The 14871-nt window shown below is 41.2% G+C and overlaps 1 long non-coding RNA gene across 2 annotated transcripts in view; it reads right to left on the bottom strand.

Moving 5' to 3' along the window:
- Positions 1-7419: 7419 nt before the first annotated feature.
- The window catches only part of LOC308066682, a 68851-nt gene continuing 61399 nt past the window's right edge, over positions 7420-14871 (bottom strand). For both annotated transcript variants that reach the window (XR_013929258.1, XR_013929259.1), the window contains exon 3: positions 7420-12092. This is a non-coding gene — a long non-coding RNA (uncharacterized lncRNA). The remainder of the gene's footprint in view (positions 12093-14871) is intronic.

Below are 14871 nucleotides of genomic sequence, written 5' to 3'. Positions count from 1 at the left end.
CCCAGTTTTCCCTCCTCTGCCTGAAAGGACTTGCACTAGTGAAGTGTCTTAACAGCATGGCACAGACGTGGGCTGGGTGAGGTGCTCTCGGCTGAAGCTGTTGCACAGCATGCAGAATAACTGGTTTTCCATCAGCTGCAATGATGGGAGGGAAAGCCAGCAGGACTGGAGGGGCTGGGCAGGCATTCTCATCCCCATCCCATGCATAAACCCTAAGCATATGTCAAAGCTGTGTATTTGGGCAACTCTGGATGCAAGTATTTATGTAACCTTCCTCACTCCTGATGTGCTCACCAGTAAGCAGGGGCTTGGGGATCTATGTTTTAGACAGCAGCAGCTAGCTGGCTCTCGCTCTCAGCCCCTACAGTACTGCTGTGGGCCTAACACAAGGCACCTCAGCTCTTGTGAAGAAGGAGCACCCAACTCACCCAGACACTGAACAAACACGTAAAGGCTGATCGCCCTTGCTCTGCAAAGCTTCCAGGGGTAAGCGAGCCAGACAGCAGCAGGCTGAAAGGGATGAAACTGATACCGTTAAGTTCCATAATAATAAGCAAGCAAGCACAAATGTTGATTTGCGTGTCTCTCATCCTGCAACTGTAACCTTTTCACTATAGTTTCTACGAGAAGGACAAGAACCTGCAACCCAAGTCAGCTCTGAAACACAAGTCTTAGCTTGAAACTGAGTCACCCAGGCATTTTAGGTTACCACACTGTAACAGCTATTCACTCCTTGTTTCTTAAATAAACCTTGGGCGTCAGCAGCCTGTCCTTCTGCTTCAGGGATTAAAGTCCCAAATTTCTCAACAACAAATCACTCCAGGCAAATGTAGCAATAGAAGCTAAACAGAACCTAAAGCAAGACAGTAGCTGGCATATTAACTGCTTGAGTCTACAGATTGTAAGTTTAACATGCCACACAGATGCACACTGCTTTTTACGAGAAGGTCCATTCAATTCCCCTTAAGAACAGGAAGCAATACCAATGGCACTACAAACTTCTAGAACTTTATACAGGGATTTTTCACTTTTACTTACTATGGATTAACAGGTGAGTCTCTTCTAAAATCTCAAAATCCCTCTTTTTGTTGCCATTCCCTGTTTAGAGTTCTCAGAAGGTACTACAATGGGGAGCTCCAGATCCTCTCATCAGGCAAACCAAGGAAAGGCTTGAGTAAGACATGCATGTAAAGTTTGGCTGTTTGTTATTTTTTTAATCACCAGCAGCACTGGAAATCAAGTACTTCTCCAAAGAAATTCTAATAGTTATGCATGGTGCAAATCCAAGTGCAGCATGTGTTTAGTGGAGAAGCATAATATGGGCCACAGCAACAGAAGATTAACCTTCCCAATCCTACAGCCCACTGCAAAGTATTGATTTTGAGCTGAAAATATCATCTGTAGAAACGAAATACTGTGTTCTCATTGTTTAATCCTTGATGTCTCTGCTACCTAGTTTCGTAACTGTAGATAAGTAATACAGATACTTGCCCACATAAAATGAACAAAGTTCAGGACCACGTGTCCCTCATGCCACTGCCAACGCTCAGCATCACCTTGCACAATGCATTCATGTTCAGACCCAGATGATGGACTACATTAGATAATGAAGCTTTGTCTCCTCATCTATAACCTACTGTTCATCCACTGCACTGTATTATATACACTCAACCCTCTTTCACTGCATCCTTTTGTGGAGCATATCGAATGTGAGACTGTCTATAGCCCCCTCTTCCACCCCCCTCCCATGCATCTATTGTCCCTGAGAGAGTCCACCTAGCACAAGCTCATTCAGATCCATGGGACAGGAATCATGCAGCATTCCCTCTCCTCCACATTACTACTTCACCTCTTCCATATCCCACTGGACTAGCTTTGCCATCACATCCTTTCAAAAAATTCTGTCTTCCTTGAGTGTCTCCTTAAAGATCCACTTGCCAGACAGTTCTGGTGCCCCTGTCATAACCTGGTACTTCTGGAAGACTTTGTCTTGGCCACTCCCAGTATTTCACAAACACCAACCATGCTTTGAAGAATGCCCAGTGTATCACTCCTAGTTTGCAAGGGAGGAAATGTGAGGGCAGACAGTTCCAGCTAGGACTATTCCAGAGACAGAAGTTGAGAGCAAAAAATCTGGTTCCCGTCTTTAACACCCAATTATGCTCTATGTTTTTTAATTCAAATTCACTGTAATTCTTTAAAATGTCCAGCTTCCAGGCTTTCTAAAGAGTTCTATACCATTAAGGTTTTAACCATTAAAGCTGGCATTTTAAAAACACCCTGGGAGAGTCAGTCATTCCCAGGATTGTATATTGCTCCTCATTACAACAAGGATTTGGATCCTTACATTGTACCCATCATTGCAGATGGTTACCCTAACCATCAGCTTCAGCGATGTGGCACTACATTCTCTCCTGCCCAAGCAGTAACTGTTTGCCCGACATGCACACCCATACCTGTCTTCTCCAAGTACCTCAGAGGTCCTGAGAGCAATGGAGCATGAGCTCTTAGGAGACAGATCTGCTGAGGTAGCCCTGGGATTTGAACTTCAGGTTTCCGTGCCTCACACACTTGAACTGGCAGACCAGTGACACACGCTGTGTCTTGCTTCATGAGGCTCAACTGCAACCGACCTGCTTTAGGAGACCTGGCAGGACAGACTTCCACTAACTTTGCAGGGGGCAGAGAAGAATGCCGTGCTGGTACAGCCCAGCGCAGGTGTATTGCTCACCAGCACTAAGGTCACTGAGACCTTGGCAGGCAGACAAATCTAGGAGCAGGAACAGAAGCCCTCTGACAGATGGCACCGGAGCAGGTGATCTGGGAGGACTCAGCTTTATCTTTAGAAGCCGAGAAGGTGCCTAGGTGTTCTGGATGGTAATAGGAAAAGAAGGTCAATATTATGTCGGGGAATTCACGGCAGTAGAATATTGCCTTGCTCAAGCGGTGAGGTCTGGCTTCTCTACCTCAATGCTTCTTTGTGCTTGATGGTGGGAGAGCAAAACTCATTTCGCCTCAGTAATTTAAACCAAGCTGTCATCTACCCAAATACTGCAACAAGAATACTAGCACTCATTTGGACTCTCTTCCCACAAAAACCCTTGAGGCAGAAATGACCACTGCCGCTCTGAAACAAGTACAAACAATAGTTTATTTTACTATTTATTCTATCTTGATGAAATTTTGAGAAAAGTTTCTGTATATGAAGGCACTGCAGAAAACAAAACTAGCTCCAAAAGAAAGCATTTCCTTCTATCTCAGGATTTTCACAAGTTGAAGACCTGGGGAATGCCAAAATTGCTCTTTCTCCACCTTGCTATTTCTACTCCTATAAATGATGCTGTAACAGCATCATCCAACAGCTTTTGTATCAACTGTCCAAGCATTTTAGAGGCACTGGCCTTTTTTTTTTTTTTTTTTTCTCCTCCTTCCTAAGGGAGGAGCCTTTGAGGAGCTTATCATTACCTCTCCTTTGACTGTTATTTCTTTCTGGGAATAAGAGGAAGTAAATGATGTTAGACCAAAGACGCCATAAAGTCCACAACCATAAGGCCATCTATTCAGGGAGTGTAAATCATTATCCCTCTGAAGACATCAATGAAAATGTGAAGATTTATAGCAGCAATGATCTGGCTCCAAAGCATTCCTACAAATAGTAATTAAAAACAAACAACAACAACTAAAAATAAAACCAAACAACAACAACTAAAAATAAAAATCCCAAAAATGCTACTGCAGGCTGCAGTAAACCATCCCTTTCTCAGTCTACTGCTACCAAACCAAGCCCTGGCATACACAGTGTGTAAATTCCCAGTGCTTTTTATATATTGATCCTCTGCTATTTTTACTCATCAGCCAGCATATGCAGCAAAGCAGTGTATGTGTATATATACATATGTGAGTATACACACGTACACATTCCTCCCAGACTTGTTTACATCAAGCCAGCAAAAGAATGGATTTGTCCTACTCTTAACAGCACCAACACCTTATTTTTGTTTAATATTAAAATATCAGCTGTTTTTACTTTTTGTTATTGAATCATGCAAATGTAATTATCAACCTTATCACATGAATGCTTCTCACTTCCATAAATTTGCTCCTCCAATAAGAAGTATTTCAAGAGGCATAATACAGCACAAGAAAACAAAAAACTGGTGATGCTAGTGGCAGTGCCTCTTTTTGCAGCAGAAAGCCTTGTAGGATGACACAGGCAAATCAGGTCAGAAAATTTCCCTTTGCTGTAGTCCTAACACTGTGTTCCCACCATTTCAGTGGGAAAGTCCATGACTTTCTTCCAATTCAAAAAGGTGAAGAAAAGAACAAAAGAAAGCATCTGCTATGAATAGGAATAATTTTCTTTAAAGAATCAGACATATGATGGCAAAGAAAAATATTTTTCAGAATTTCAGGTTAAATAATGACCAGGCATGTTTCAGTCCATAATCATAAAATCACTTTACAGTCACACTTCTGCCCTGTAAGCTCTGAGATTCTGTCTGTAGCTCAAATCCCACCATCTATTATAAAAAAAGTGTGCAAGAAACCATTTAGAGATAACATATATTTCTTTTTTTGTCAAGTCTTTCACACTGCCTCCTACCAAACGAGCCTTCTATTTTCACATGACTTGTTCACTTCTAGGGGGATGAAGGAAGTTTAATCCTTATAATCTGTTCACTCCTCTGCTTCAATAGCTAATGAAAGTGCCACTGGTAGCACTTAATGTATACATAGATGATTAGATTGATTCCCATCACTTAATTTTCTACTGACTACTGAAGTTAACCTCCTTAAAACAAATTCTTTCTCTTTGCAACAATGGTGGACTGAAAAATAAAATTAAAATGGGTGGCTGAGCAATGATTAACTCCCTGCTTTTGTGGAGATTTCCTAAACAGCAGAAACGCCAAGTAAAAACCTAAAATGTCTACCTAGAGCATGGTAGACTTGCTGAAAAGCAATATTCTTTAATTTTAAGGTTATTTTGTTAATTCTCCACTGCTACACTAAGTGCTGTAAGTCAAAACCTGTACAGTCTAAAAGGCAGAAAAAAGATACAAGGTCTCGGGTAACATCTCAAGGGAGCTGATTATACATACATCTTAGAATGCAGTATTATCTTGCCCTAGATGACTTTAAGTTTTTTATTTAAATACTTTCCTAAAAATTGTTCCATGAAGACTTCTACCGATTACCCATCCACAGTCAAGAAGTCTTGCAGCACCGCGTGTGCACACCTTCAACCATGCTGTCCAAACCATACGGTTTGTCTACTCCCAATGTTAAAGTCAGTGACGTAAAGAACATTGCTTCTCTTCTGCCAGCACAATTCAGAGTGTGCAGGTGATAAGCAGTTGATAGGAAATACAACCAAACTACTCTGCTTCTAGTAAGGGGCCTGAAGAAAAGATCTTGATTAATAGAAAAGGAAATTAAGATGACAAAAGCCAGCAGCACTTTCAAAATGGGCCCACTGCAAACGTACCTATCCATCGCAGAATCCATTTTATTGGTATAGAAGAATGCAGAACTAAGGGAGGGGATATCCAGGATTCCCAAGTCAAATTTCCCACTGATCTTCTTTTCAGGATTTATCAAACTTCATTTTAAAAGAAACTTAAACTACTTTGTCATTTGAAACCACACCATAATATCGGTGGTCTATTAAGTTAGAACTCTTCTGGTAATTTCCAGCAAACTGTTCATTATCCCCTTTATATGCATTTTTTTTTTTTTTTTGCTTGTTTACTCTAACCTTGAGCTTACATAATTATTTTCCTCCCTTATACAAAAAACGTGTAATTGTCACTTTTGTGTCTTTCCGTTAAGTCTCTCTATTCCTCTTAACATCCATGTGGTTCTTTTCTGCATCTGTTCCATCCATCTGTTTGAACACATTTATCTGAATGTGGGCAATAGTTAGGCTCCAGATAAGGTCTCACTAATGCCATATACTTTGACACTAGTATTTTCTAAACATATAGGAAATCCCTCCCCTAATACTTTCTAGGATACCACCTTTCTTTTATTATTTTCTCAGCCACATCACACAGCAGTATACTATCGTTCTGCTGCTGACTACACCACCGTCAATTCACCACTAGTGATGAGCTCTTCTAGAATAAATTTTAATTAGCTTCTACTTGCATCACTAAATCTCATCTACTTCTCTTAATCTCAGTTTTGATTCATCTTGTTAGTACATGGATATTCCAACCTCCTTTCTATCAATAGAGTCCATCAGTTTTGCATCGTAAGATTTTATCACCACAGTTCTACTTTTTCACTAGTGTCACTAAGGAAAAGATTAAAAAATTTCCAATACAGTCTGAAAAATCCAGTTTGCAGCCTCCTTTCCATCAGTACATTCTCTTTCACCCGATTATCTGTCCGTGCATTTTCAAGTCATCTTACAACAAAATTAATCCAAATTTTCTCCATTTTACATCATCTCCTCACATGGTACAATATTAGATACTTTCCTGACGATGCATATTAGATTGAGCGCATTTCCTATGTCTAGCAAATCCTAGCATGAGGTAAGAAGTTTGCCTGGTGCAGTCTGTTTTTGCTGGAACTCTACCGCATTTTGTCCCACCTTTCCTTTTTCTCTTATTTTGCCCTTCAAAAACTGTTCTACAGCTACTACGTGTAGCTGTTCTACAGTATACCGTGGCTATCAGATCATCCATATTACAAAACCTGTCTTTCCATGGGGTACCCTCAATTATTTGGCCCCCTTCAGATGTAGCTTTCACTGCTTATACAGTATTTAAAGTTACATTGTACATTTTTGGAAAAGGGACATATTGTATTTATTGTGCTAATGTACTTCCATTGCCACCGAAATAAGAAAACCGAATCCAGTAAAATTAATTTCCCATTGAAGCACTGGAAAAACAATGGTACTTTTCAGATGGTAACAGAATGAGCCATACACAAAGTTTAAAACACACTGCAATACATTATTCACATTTCCCTTCTCTTGAACTTTTTTATTTTATTTTGTTCTGGACTTCTTCATTCTGTATCTCAAGTTATCTTCAACAGGTTAAATCTGCAAGTTCAAACCACTAGGTTATAAAGCAGGCACTTAAGAGACTTAGCCTCTTTTTTTGTCTAGCCAACATTTTCTTTTATAAGCAAGCCAACATTTTTTCCTCCACTAGATCAACACTTTCCCTAACAAAAAAATACAATTTATTTTTTTGCTTTCTTCCGAGAATTACACCCACCTGTATATACTGTAAGGACTACATTTCAGGTGATGATCCCTGGCACAATGTGATGTACTTTCTGACACAAAAATGTTTGTAGAGCTCCTCAAATACATCCTCTCAGAACTTAACTGTAACATGTGCAATAGAAAACAAACCTATTACAGCACATTTCTCTTTTTTTGTTTGATCTCAACAGTTGTTTTTTGGGGTGGTTTTTTTTTCGCACATCTTCATTTATTCATTAACAAATTGTGTTTTCTTTTGCATTTCAAAAGGGTTACTATTAGCAAGAAAAAAACACCTAACAAGAATCTCCCATTTCATTCCTATGAGAAGTCTAAGCATGCTCAGCCCCAAGTTCCACTAACTACTGATGCAGGGCACCAACTATCTTTCAAGATTTGCCTTCAAAAAGTAAGGAGGGGAACAACAAACAAACAAACTTCAGTAAATTCTCTTCAGACTGATTTATTTCACATACTATTATTTGTCATTCCTTTCATACATAAGGTACTTCCAGCCAATTCCTTTAAAACATCAGAATACAGAATTAATTCAAGCAGCTGACTTTGCACTTTGGGTCCACTATTAGCACAACTTAAATTAACATGTAACATTTTCCCTCCTTTTTCATCCCTTCTCGCTTCGTCCTCGGAGAAAATACCTCGCTGTTAGGTAGACCAGCAAGTCCTGTTTGCTCGAACACACTTCAGCACCTTAACTCTCCCCTTCCACATTAAGAAAACCAACACAAACCAAACAATACCAAGCCCCAAACCACACCAAACTTGTAGATAAAAGCTGGGACCCCTCCTGCCACGTGCCAGCGGCTGCCGCCGGGGAGCCGGCCCGGGCAGGCCGCAGCCAGGCTGGGCTCTTCGTCTTCATGCCGAACCGGCACTGCGCGGGAGCAAAGCTCAGCCCGCGCTGCCGGCCGGGCGCGCAGCAGCCACGGGTGCGGCGGGGACGCGCAGGAACGCGGAGCCGCAGCGGGCGCCAGGCGGACAAGCCGCAGGGGTGTCACACGGGCGGGCTCCCGTTGGGGGAAGGGGCCTGGGGCGCGCCCGCAGGGAGGCCCCGCCGCCCCGCAGCACAGGCCAGGCCAGCCCGAGCGCCCCGCGGCCGGCTTACGGCCTCACCCAGCGCCCCACCGCCCGCGGGCCGGAGCCCGGGCCCCTGGCAGCACCCGGCCGGCACGGCGGCGGAGAGCTCGCTGGCAGGCAACGAGTGGCTGAGGGAGGCCCCGGCCGCCCGCAGCTCCGCAGCGGGCCGGCGCCAGGGCTGGCGGGACGAGCCTGGCCCGGCCAGCTCCGGGAGAAAGGGGTAAACCCGGCACTGACCTGCCGGGGCCTGAAGCGGGCACCCCGGCCAGGCCGCAGCGCCGGTCCTCATAGAGCGGGGGATAAAGCCGGCGCTCCTAGAGCCATGCCGGTCGGGCAGGCGGGCCCGGGGCGCCCGAGCTACCGCCTGGCGAGGCAGAGGCGGCCCGCCATGCCGGCCGGGCGCCGCGGCGCCGTTTACGACAGCTCCCGGCATGCCGCGGCGCCTACAACTCCCAGCCTGCCCGGCCCCGCCGCCGTTAACCCTCTGCGGCGCCGAGGCGCCTCCGCAGCCGCCGGCCCCTCGCCGCCCGGCCGGCCCCCCCCGCCCGCCGCCACCGCTTCCTCGCGGCGGGCCCGCACTGCCAGCCCGCCCGGGACCCCGGCCTGGCGCTCCGCGGCCCGTGGGGAAGGGCCGCCCCCGCCCGGCCCGTCGGCGGGGCTCGCTCGGAGCGGAGCGGCCCGGGCCCGGCCCGCTGCGGCCGCCCTGGCAGGTCCCTGTCCTCCTGCAGCGTGGCTGCTGGTCCCAGCTGCTCCTGTCTGTGACTGGCGGCAGTGGCATTAATTGCCTGCTCCATGCCATTAATAACGAGCAGGTGAAGCACCTTCTCGTGGGGGTTTTTAATTTTTTGTTTCGAAAGACAAATTGTAATAAGTAAATTAATTCAAAAATGGCTTTACAACACCCAGAAAACTTTGGGACAAAGTTTCCAGGAAATCCGGGGTTATCCTACAGTGAAAGTAAAGTGAAAACTCTGTCACATTAGCATGTTTTGTCCTCCTTCCCATGTGATTCATACAGGTGCTCAGTATACGCATGACTAACACATAGAGCACTTTCTCAGTTCCTCTCTTAAAATAAGTGGTAAATGATGGGCATACAACTAACCCGCTGCAAACTAAAAAATAGCCCAGAGAGTTAGAATCTATTTTTAAATTGAGGGACAGGGGCAGACAGCACAAGTTCATGCAGAAGCAGCACCTCAGAGCAAAATCCACTAGGTCTCCCTGGCCCCCCTCCACAGCTCAGCACCCGACCCCTGAGATGCCCCCCGCACACACAGAGCTCATCCCCTACACACCTATTTTATTTGCAATATTTTTTTTAATGAAAACCTCGTGCAGCAAATACAAGTCAAATGGCTCTAATTTGTAGTGGTACAGTGCTACAAACTGTAACATGCTCAGACGTGTAACTGCCTGACAGACTACACAGAAATCTGGCTTATGCTCCAACCTCTGAAACAAATGTAAATATCCAGAAACATTCTGCTATTTCTCCATAATTAAAACACAAGTAAAACAAACCTACTGCCAGATTTTTCATACAAATACTTCTTTTTAAAAAATAAATAACTACAAATTTATTACTTGTTTCAGAACATAAACAACACAGAGGAGACTCATATACGTTTTCCTTTTTTAAAAAAAAAAAGTATCGAGAAGAAAAGCACATATATAGCTCTTTTTTTTTAAGCTTATTTTTTAATACCTTGTCCCTTAAATCAGCCTACAAGCCAATAGCTTTATCTAGAGAAAACAAAATTGGAAAGCCTTTTTATGTTGCACTGTTTTTCAGACACTTACAGGAGGTTTTTAAAGACAATTCACAGCCACGCTATTCCAAACAGCACAAATACAATTAGCTAGAATTTATTCCTTACTGTAGCAATTTTTACTTTGATATCTTTTTCAAAATTTCCCGGGAAAACACAATCAATTCCCATCTAGCTTAGCGCACCTACACTATTACCTCTTTCTCTACATTTTATCTTTACAAATCAACCACAAGCATTTTATAAATATTTTACATATATATAATAAAGTCATAAAAAGGACAACACCATAAAAGAAATGCTCAAAAACAAACTGAAGGTGTAAATGACCTCCTCCCATGTTCCAAACGTACCTACAAAATCCCTGCTCACTGGTACAGGATTATACATTCCATTATGAGCTCGGCCTTTTTATATTTTGTACTATTTTAACACCCCAAATTTATAGACTTTTAAAATGGGCATGTTAAAAGGGCTTTATTTAAGGATTTCAATGAAAATAGTGTTCTGTTTTGTCATATTACCATAATCCTTCTTTTTAAATCACTTAGAATTTCAGTATAACCTAATTAAGTAATTTTAAGTAAGTCTTAACCCACATACATAGATCTAATAAAAATGTATTTTGCAAACAGGGAAAATGGACTTCTAAAATGGATTCCTCAGGTATGAACAAAGATGCTAAAACATTTTCTCCCCACAAACTTTGAGATCTGAACGATTTCACAGCACTTACAATTAAAACCCAAAATACTTATAAGAAATTTCACCAAATACCAAGCATAATGTTTCATTCCAATTGTATTTGTTTATTCATTTAATATTTAAAAGAAATCTTTCAATTTTCCTTGCCAAAAAGGAGGGAGACTAGGGGAAGAAAAATACTGCAAAATCCTAACTACCTATCTACACGTATTGTTTATTTCAAAGCTCTTCTAACAGCTGTTTATACTGGTTTTAGATATTGTATATTTTGTCAGTGGAAATATTATTATTTAGATTTTTGCCTTTTAGAAGGCTACAGAGCAACATTACAGATTTTAGAGACTTCTAACCATTTTAAATCTCTCTCTCTTTTAAATGCTACAAACTTCCCATTTGGTAAATGGAATTTACATTTCTCTCTTGTCTAAATTATCAGAGTTGAATCAACAATTCAAAACAGAAAGAACAAGTGATGTACCATAATACAATAGCAAGTCCAACACTATAACACAGCTCCTCTCTCTGTTAGTGTATAATAAGCTTACACAAAGTATAAAATATCTCAGAAATACAGCCTCTTTCCTGGTCAGAAAATTTTAGTTATTGACCAATTTGACCTCAAGGAATTACATTTTCTCAAAGAGCATCCTATCTACAGCTTTATGCCATTTACTGACTGTTGCTTAATTAACCAGCATGCTTTAAAAACAAGTATCATTCCTTCAACTTAATCAAAACAGACTATTTTTAATTACTACCACATCAAATAAATTGTCAATACAATAAAGCCACGTGCAATTAGAAAGAACTGATTTTTTTTAGCCCTGTCTTTGACCAGCCACAGATTACAGCATCCACTTCCAATTTATTTGCTAATCTAATATAAGATGAACTGAAACGCATACCACAGCTCACAAATACATCTATCTTTCTATAGTATCTTATCATTTGTATCTTTTAATGGCAAAATCCAGTATACCACTGTCAGCACTGCTGTTTTCCTGCAACCGACTGGACTTCAGAAGGACTTGGCATTAAACTTCCCTCCCTCACAGCACTTTGCCTCCTCACCACTCTCAAAATAAAACAAAAATATTTACATTTGTCTGAAACATCAATAAACTCCCAAACTGAAAAGGCCAAAAGGTCAGGTATTATTTAATCTGAACAGAAAAGTTATTTTCTCTTTACGTCAAAAGCTGTCAGTAACAGCATGTTACCTGAGAAGTGATGCTCGCGTCCCTTGGATGGCCGTCCTTCTGTCCAGGACAGGGGCTGTGCCGTGCTCACTTTTACATAAGAGAGAATAAATTAAGTTTATTATATGCTTAGACCCATTTCTGCACATTCAAATTATCTGGCCCTCACAAGGCTTTGTATCTCTTGGTCTGGAAAGCATTTTAAAAACTACTATTACACTCTAATTAGAGCTCTCAAAATTGTTTTTGATAAGTCAGGTACACATGTCAGTAATTAGCTCCATAAATGGTCAGTCGAAGTACCAGATTCTCCAGACTTGGTTTTCAGTTCTTAGAAGCCTGTATATTGCTGCGTGCTCCATCTCATTAACAATATTTAATCTGCAAATGGCATGATCTTATATTAAAAAAGAAAAAAATATTTTACATATATTGAAATTTAATTTTTGTTTTAAAGCCACTTTCATGAGGGACAGAGTCCTGGGATATTCCTTCCCACAGCAACTTTTCCCTCCCCTTTTTTAAAAGCTAAATACCTTCTCAGATGAACATGGTGTTTGCTTTATCTATTTTTCTGTGATTTGTGTTATTGTGTACTTTTTTGTGACACTGCAGAATTTACACAGGCCTGTAGTTTTGAGACTCCTATCTCCTCCCTCTACCTGCAAAGAAGATACCAGCTAAAATCACTGTCTATACAAGTTTTAATGCCCTTTTTCCCTCTACACTTTTTCAAACAGATGTGAGAGGGGAAAAAAAGTTAATGGTAAGTACAAATCCACAGTGTACTACATTCCCCAAAAAAACCCTTGTTTCAGTTTGTCATTTAATAAGCATTATCAAAGTAAATCATAGTCAGAAAGCCTCAGCACTGTAGGGTGTAGTATTTATGACTAAATGGCCTTTTTTTTTTCTTAAAAAAAAAAAGAAAAAGAAAAAAGAGACATGTCTGTGTTGAATTCTTTTCTTCCATCTTTTACCCTTCTCCTTCCACATATTTTACCCTTCTCATACTGCTTAGATCCTAGTGGACTGTTGCCGCACATCTATTTTTCCACCCAGTTTCCTAGACATTGACAAATGTGATCCAAGGAAGAATTTCGCACAATGTTAACTTATCTAAACCATTTCTTTCCTCCATTCTCTTTTTCTCCATGGCACCCTGTGTTGTTTTTTTGTTGTTGTTGTTGGGGTTTGGGTTTTTTTGGGTTTTTTTTTTACCCTCTGCTGTTGCTTTGTTTGGTCTTTGCCCACTTCTCTGTACATTTGCCTCCTGCTGATCCTATTAGTCTGGCAGGAAGAACCAAATGTCTCTCTCTCCCATTTCCTACACTGTCTCATTTTTTAATGTTTTACAGATTAAACACATTCTAATGTCATTTTCATATATTTTTAAAGATACTTCTTTTTTTTTTCTTCTCAACGAACTTGCTGATAAGTCATCCATACTTTTGCAAAGCAAGGGGAGCCCTGTCCTGCTCTAGTACATGCTCCTGTCAGCATACTAAGTGTAAATGACTTTGCAAGCCTGTGATGCAAAGAATGAAAAAGGAAAAGGGGGTAACATGTAAAGATGCCCCTTAACATCATAAAGAAAAAAACAGAGATTTTTAACTGATTCTGACTTTTTACAGAGATACCATCAAAAGAAAAGATTTATCTTTATCTAGATCACTAGCAACACTTTTCTACACTAATAAAAATAACAAAAATTTTAAAATTCAGATTTACTATTCAGCATCACCTGTTTAAGATATACTTTTCTGCATTTCACTCAGCCTGGGGAGTGAAAGTTGCCTATTGGTTTCACTTTTGTTCTCAGCCAGTTTCACTTCCATGCACTGGCAGAATTTTTTATATTTTCAGTTCAGCAATGTTAAAGAAGACATTTACATTTTTAAACAATCCTCATTACACTTATAATATGAACAATTCATATCCATCTCTTTCCCAGGACACTAAGAAAACATAATTTGGGGCCCAAATATAATGGGCAGCATCCTTCTAAAGGAACAGCTTTCACCTGTCTCATGTCAGGTTGTGATCAGCTCCTCCTTTCCCTAAAATCAATAAGAAATGCCATTAACTTCACTGACAGCAGGATCAGGCCTCTGGTTCTGTAATCTGGCACAAAAGAATGCCATACATAGACCAATATATTCCTTACAATATGCAGTGTTTGCCTTCAATTATTTTCCTATGCAAACTCAAGAGGAAAAAAACAGTTCCAGCATTTACCTTTCTGTAGGCTTTTAAATTAGTGCTAAATGCCCTTCTGGACACAGGCCTTAGGAAATTAGAGGGCACCTATCCACTTTGGTTTGCATGGGGAGGGAAACACTGTATCTCCCTGCTACCAACTGCAAATAACTGTTTCTCCTACTTGTGCCCTGTGCAAGCTATACAAGACACTCAAACCCACACAGCTGTTACTGTCTTGCACCAGGACCTTGTTTGTAACCAAAGTTTCCAAAGCAGGTACTTGTGTAACCCTCATTTTTTTCAGGATAAACCACACTGCTTTCAGAAACTAGAACTATCAACAGCAGAAAAAAATAAAATGGCTTCCATTTTATTTTCAAAACCTTTATCTTCTCTTCTGTATAACCTTCCCCTCCCTATGGCACAGACTCCAAAACACAGCCGTGGACTCACACATGTGTAGGCCGGCACATATACGTACAATTAAATTTTCCCCTAGCTGCCAAAGCACTGCAGTTTCTGGCTTTGTACACACAAGGATTCCTGAGACATTGAGACTTAACGGAAAGACTTAAGGGTTTATAGGAGCCATGCAACATTCACTTGTTTCAACTTCTTTCCTAGAAATTCTGTGTCCCACAAGCACACACAGAAACTGTCCCCAGCT

The sequence above is a fragment of the Falco punctatus genome, assembly GCF_963210335.1.
Source record: "Falco punctatus genome assembly, chromosome: 7".
Classification (NCBI taxonomy): domain Eukaryota; kingdom Metazoa; phylum Chordata; class Aves; order Falconiformes; family Falconidae; genus Falco; species Falco punctatus.
The sequence above is the reverse complement of the archived record's forward strand: the minus strand, read 5'-3'. Positions and strand labels throughout refer to the sequence as shown.